Source organism: Ranitomeya variabilis, chromosome 1, assembly GCF_051348905.1.
Source record: "Ranitomeya variabilis isolate aRanVar5 chromosome 1, aRanVar5.hap1, whole genome shotgun sequence".
Lineage (NCBI taxonomy): Eukaryota > Metazoa > Chordata > Amphibia > Anura > Dendrobatidae > Ranitomeya > Ranitomeya variabilis.
The window spans coordinates 576,138,129-576,144,128 of record NC_135232.1 but is presented as its reverse complement, the minus strand read 5'-3'; positions in this window follow the sequence as shown (position 1 = coordinate 576,144,128).

Below are 6,000 nucleotides of genomic sequence, written 5' to 3'. Positions count from 1 at the left end.
GGATGAGGAAAAAGCCAATATGCTAAATGACTTTTTTTCATCAGTATTTACAAAAGAAAATCCCATGGCAGACAAAATGACTAGTGATAAAAATTCCCCATTAAATGTCACCTGCTTAACCCAGCAGGAAGTACAGCAGCGTCTAAAAATAACTAAAATTGACAAATCTCCGGGCCCGGATGGGATACACCCCCGAGTACTGCAGGAACTAAGTACAGTCATTGATAGACCATTATTTTTAATCTTTAAAGACTCCATAATAACAGGGTCTGTACCACAGGACTGGCGTATAGCAAATGTGGTGCCAATATTCAAAAAAGGGGCAAAAACTGAACTCGGTAATTATAGGCCAGTAAGTTTAACCTCTACTGTGGGTAAAATCCTGGAGGGCATTCTAAGGGATGCTATGCTGGAGTATCTGAAGAGGAATAACCTCATGACCCAGTATCAGCACGGGTTTACTAGGGACCATTCATGTCAGACTAATTTGATCAGCTTCTATGAAGAGGTAAGTTCAGGACTGGACCAAGGGAACCCAGTGGACGTAGTATATATGGACTTTTCCAAAGCTTTTGATACGGTGCCACACAAAAGGTTGTTACATAAAATGAGAGTAATGGGGATAGGGGAAAATATGTGTAAGTGGGTTGAGAGCTGGCTCAGGGATAGGAAACAAAGGGTGGTTATTAATGGAGCACACTCGGACTGGGTCACGGTTAGCAGTGGGGTACCACAGGGGTCAGTATTGGGCCCTCTTCTTTTTAACATATTTATTAATGACCTTGTAGGGGGCATTCAGAGTAGAATTTCAATATTTGCAGATGACACTAAACTCTGCAGGGTAATCGATACAGGGGAGGACAATTTTATATTACAGGATGATTTATGTAAACTAGAAGCTTGGGCTGATAAATGGCAAATGAGCTTTAATGGGGATAAATGTAAGGTCATGCACTTGGTTAGAAGTAATAAGATGTATAACTATGTGCTTAATTCTAAAACTCTGGGCAAAACCGTCAATGAAAAAGACCTGGGTGTATGGGTGGATGACAAACTCATATTCAGTGGCCAGTGTCAGGCAGCTGCTACAAAGGCAAATAAAATAATGGGATGTATTAAAAGAGGCATAGATGCTCATGAGGAGAACATAATTTTACCTCTATACAAGTCACTAGTTCGACCACACTTAGAATATTGTGCACAGTTCTGGTCTCCGGTGTATAAGAAAGACATAGCTGAACTGGAGCGGGTGCAGAGAAGAGCGACCAAGGTTATTAGAGGACTGAGGGGTCTGCAATACCAAGATAGGTTATTACACTTGGGGCTATTTAGTTTGGAAAAACGAAGACTAAGGGGTGATCTTATGTTAATGTATAAATATATGAGGGGACAGTACAAAGACCTTTCTGATGATCTTTTTAATCATAGACCTGAGACAGGGACAAGGGGGCATCCTCTACGTCTGGAGGAAAGAAGGTTTAAGCATAATAACAGACGCGGATTCTTTACTGTAAGAGCAGTGAGACTATGGAACTCTCTGCCGTATGATGTTGTAATGAGTGATTCATTAATTAAATTTAAGAGGGGACTGGATACCTTTCTGGAAAAGTATAATGTTACAGGGTATATACACTAGATTCCTTGATAAGGCGTTGATCCAGGGAACTAGTCTGATTGCCGTATGTGGAGTCGGGAAGGAATTTTTTTCCCCATGGTGGAGTTACTCTTTGCCACATGGGGTTTTTTTGCCTTCCCCTGGATCAACATGTTAGGGCATGTTAGGTTAGGCTATGGGTTGAACTAGATGGACTTACAGTCTTCCTTCAACCTTAATAACTATGTAACTATGTAAAAGGTTTAGCAACATCAGAAAAACCAGTTATAAATTGACGATAAAAATTAGCAAAGCCCAAAAATTTCTGAAGGCTCTTAAGAGAAGAAGGTTGCGTCCAATCACAAATAGCCCGAACCTTGACAGGATCCATCTCAATGGAAGAGGGGGAAAAAATGTACCCCAAAAAAGAAATCTTTTGAACCCCAAAAATACACTTGGAACCCTTCACACACAAGGAATTAGCCCGCAAAACCTGAAAAACCCTCCTGACCTGTTGGACATGAGAATCCCAGTCATCCGAAAAAATCAAAATATCATCCAGATACACGATCATAAATTTATCCAAATATTTACGGAAAATGTCATGCATAAAGGACTGAAAGACTGAAGGGGCATTTGAAAGACCAAAAGGCATTACTAAATACTCAAAATGGCCCTCGGGCGTATTAAATGTGGTTTTCCACTCATCCCCCTGCTTAATTCGCACCAAATTATACGCCCCACGGAGATCAATCTTAGAGAACCACTTAGCCCCTTTTATTCGAGCAAACAAATCAGTAAGCAGTGGCAGAGGATACTGATATTTGACTGTAATTTTATTCAAGAGTCGATAATCAATACACGGCCTCAAAGAGCCATCTTTTTTAGATACAAAGAAAAAACCGGCTCCTAAGGGAGATGAAGAAGGACGAATATGTCCCTTTTCCAGGGACTCCTTAATATATTCTCGCATAGCAGCATGTTCAGGTACAGATAGATTAAATAAACGACCCTTTGGAAATTTACTGCCCGGAATCAGATCTATGGCACAATCGCAATCTCTGTGAGGAGGTAGTGAACCAAGCTTAGGCTCCTCAAAAACATCACGATAATCAGATAAAAATTCCGGAATCTCAGAGGGAATAGATGACGAAATGGAAACCAAAGGTACGTCCCCATGAGCCCCCTGACATCCCCAGCTTAACACAGACATTGCTTTCCAGTCAAGGACTGGGTTATGAGATTGTAACCATGGTAATCCGAGCACCAAAACGTCATGTAGATTGTACAACACAAGGAAGCGAATCATCTCCTGATGGTCTGGATTCATACGCATAGTCACTTGTGTCCAGTATTGTGGTTTATTACTAGCCAATGGTGTAGAGTCAATACCCTTCAGAGGTATAGGAACTTCCAGAGGCTCTAGATCAAACCCACAGCACCTGGCAAAGGACCAATCCATTAGACTCAAAGCGGCGCCAGAGTCGACATAGGCATCCGCGGTAATTGACGATAATGAACAAATCAAGGTCACAGACAGAATAAACTTAGACTGTAAAGTGCCAATTGAAATAGACTTATCAACCTTTTTTGTACGTTTAGAGCATGCTGATATAACATGAGTTGAATCACCACAATAGAAGCACAACCCATTTTTTCGCCTAAAATTCTGCCGTTCGCTTCTGGACAGAATTCTATCACATTGCATATTTTCTGGAGCCTTCTCAGAAGACACCGCCAAATGGTGCACAGGTTTGCGCTCCCGCAAACGCCGATCAATCTGAATAGCCATTGTCATGGACTCCTTCAGACCTGTAGGTGCAGGGAACCCCACCATAACATCTTTAATGGCATCAGAGAGACCCTCTCTGAAATTCGCCGCCAGGGCGCACTCATTCCACTGAGTAAGCACAGACCATTTACGAAATTTTTGGCAGTATATTTCAGCTTCATCTTGCCCTTGAGATAGGGCCATCAAGGCTTTTTCAGCCTGAATCTCTAAGTTAGGTTCCTCATAAAGCAACCCCAAAGCCAGAAAAAACGCATCCACATTGAGCAACGCAGGATCCCCGGGTGCCAATGCAAAAGCCCAGTCTTGAGGGTCACCCCGCAGCAAGGAAATTACTATCCTAACCTGCTGTGCGGGATCTCCAGCGGAGCGAGATCTCAGGGAAAGAAATAATTTACAATTATTTTTGAAATTCAGGAAACGAGATCTATCCCCGGAGAAAAATTCTGGTATAGGAATTCTAGGTTCAGATATAGGAGCATGAATAACAAAATCCTGTAAATTTTGAACCTTCGTAGCAAGATTATTCAAACCTGTAGCCAAACTCTGAGGATCCATTTTAATCAGGTGAGATCAGAGCCATTCAAGGATTAGAAGGAGAGAGAGAGACAAAGGCTGCAATTAGAGCAGAAATGCAACTAAGTCAACTATAGAGCAAGCTCAGAGGGAAAAAAAAAAAAAATCTGCAGACTTCTTTTTCTCTCCTTTCTTCTGCCAACGGTTTTAACACTGGGCCGGCCATACTGTCATGGTTCCCAATGGCAAGGAAACGTCAGAGAACATAAATAACAGAACAGCTCTTGGGAGATGGAATCTCGAGCTGACCGTGAGCTAAACCTACCACACAACTAACAGTGGCCGGGTGGCGTACCTACATTTTATCCCTAGACGCCTAGCGCCAGCCGGAGGACTAACTAACCCTAATAGAGGAAAAGACAGACCTGGCTTACCTCTAGGGAAATTCCCCCAAAAAGGAGACAGAAGCCCCCCACATATATTGACGGTGAGTTCAGAGGAAAAGACATACGCAGTATGAAGGTAGGTTCAGCAAAGCGAGGTCCGCTTACTAGATAGCAAGAAGATACAATAGGGAACTTCACGGTCAGCTGAAAACCCTATTAAAATACCATCCCGAAATTACTTTAAGACTCATGTGTCAACTCATGACACCGGAGTGGCAATTTCGGCCCACAAGAGCTTCCAGCTACAGAAAAATAACATAACTGTGAACTGGAACAAAAATGCAAAACAAACTTAGGACTAAGAGTCCAACTTAGCTGATAGTAGTTTAGAAGCAGGAACATGCAACAGAAAGGCTCTGGTTACATTGATGGCCGGCACTAGAATAACTGAGCAGCAAGGCTAAATAGGATACTCCCATATCCTGATGGAAACAGGTGAACAGAGAAAGTGAAGCACACAAGTCCAGTACCACCAGTGACCACCGGGGGAGCCCAAAAACCAAATTCACAACACTTCTGACTGTCCTGGGGTGGATTCCGTGGTGGATAGATTGCAGCGGATTTGGAATCATGTGGTGGACAACTTGAAATTGTCACAGGAGAAGGCTCAGCGTTTTGCCAACCGCCGCCGCGGTGTGGGTCCCCGACTTCGTGTTGGGGATTTGGTTTGGTTGTCTTCTCGGTATGTCCCTCTTAAGGTTTCCTCTCCTAAGTTTAAGCCTCGCTTTATTGGTCCTTATCAAATTTTGGAAATCCTTAATCCGGTTTCTTTTCGTTTGGATCTCCCGGTGTCGTTTGCCATTCACAATGTGTTCCATAGGTCTTTGTTGCGGCGGTACATTGTGCCTGTGGTTCCTGCTGTTGACCCTCCTGCTCCGGTCTTGGTTGAGGGCGAGTTGGAGTACGTGGTGGAGAAGATCTTGGATTCTCGTCTCTCTAGATGGAGGCTTCAGTATCTGGTCAAATGGAAGGGCTATGGTCAGGAGGATAATTCCTGGGTGGTCGCCTCTGATGTTCATGCGGCCGATTTGGTTCGTGCTTTTCACGCTGCTCATCCTGATCGCCCTGGTGGTCTTGGTGAGGGTTTGGTGACCCCTCCTTAAAGGGGGGGTACTGTTGTGAACTGTATTTCTTGGCTCCCTCTTGTGATCACTTGCGGTATGACACTTGGATTGTCTTTCTCCAGGTTGGTACCCACCTGGTTCGTTAGGCCTTGGGTGTTCCTATTTAGACTTCCTGGAAACTCAGTCTAGTGCCTTGAATCAATGTAGTCAGTCTATGTCTGTTTGCTCCTGTCTCCTGGTCTCCTGCTTTTTGCAAGATAAGCTAAGTCCTGCTTTCCTATTTTTGTTTATTCGCATTACTGCTATTTTGTTCCAGCTTGTTACAATGTGATTCCTGATTTTTGCTGGAAGCTCTAGGGGGCTGATATTCTCCCCCCACACCGTTAGTCGGTGCGGGGGTTCTTGGATATTCAGCGTGGATATTTTTGTAGGGTTTTTGCTGACTGCATAAGTCCTCTTCCTATTTTCTGCTAATAATTAGTGGGCCTCACTTTGCTAAATCTAGTTCATACTTATGTTTGTCTTTTCTTCTTACCTCACTGTTATTATTTGTTGGGGGCTTGTATCATAACTTTGGGGTCCTTTCTCTTG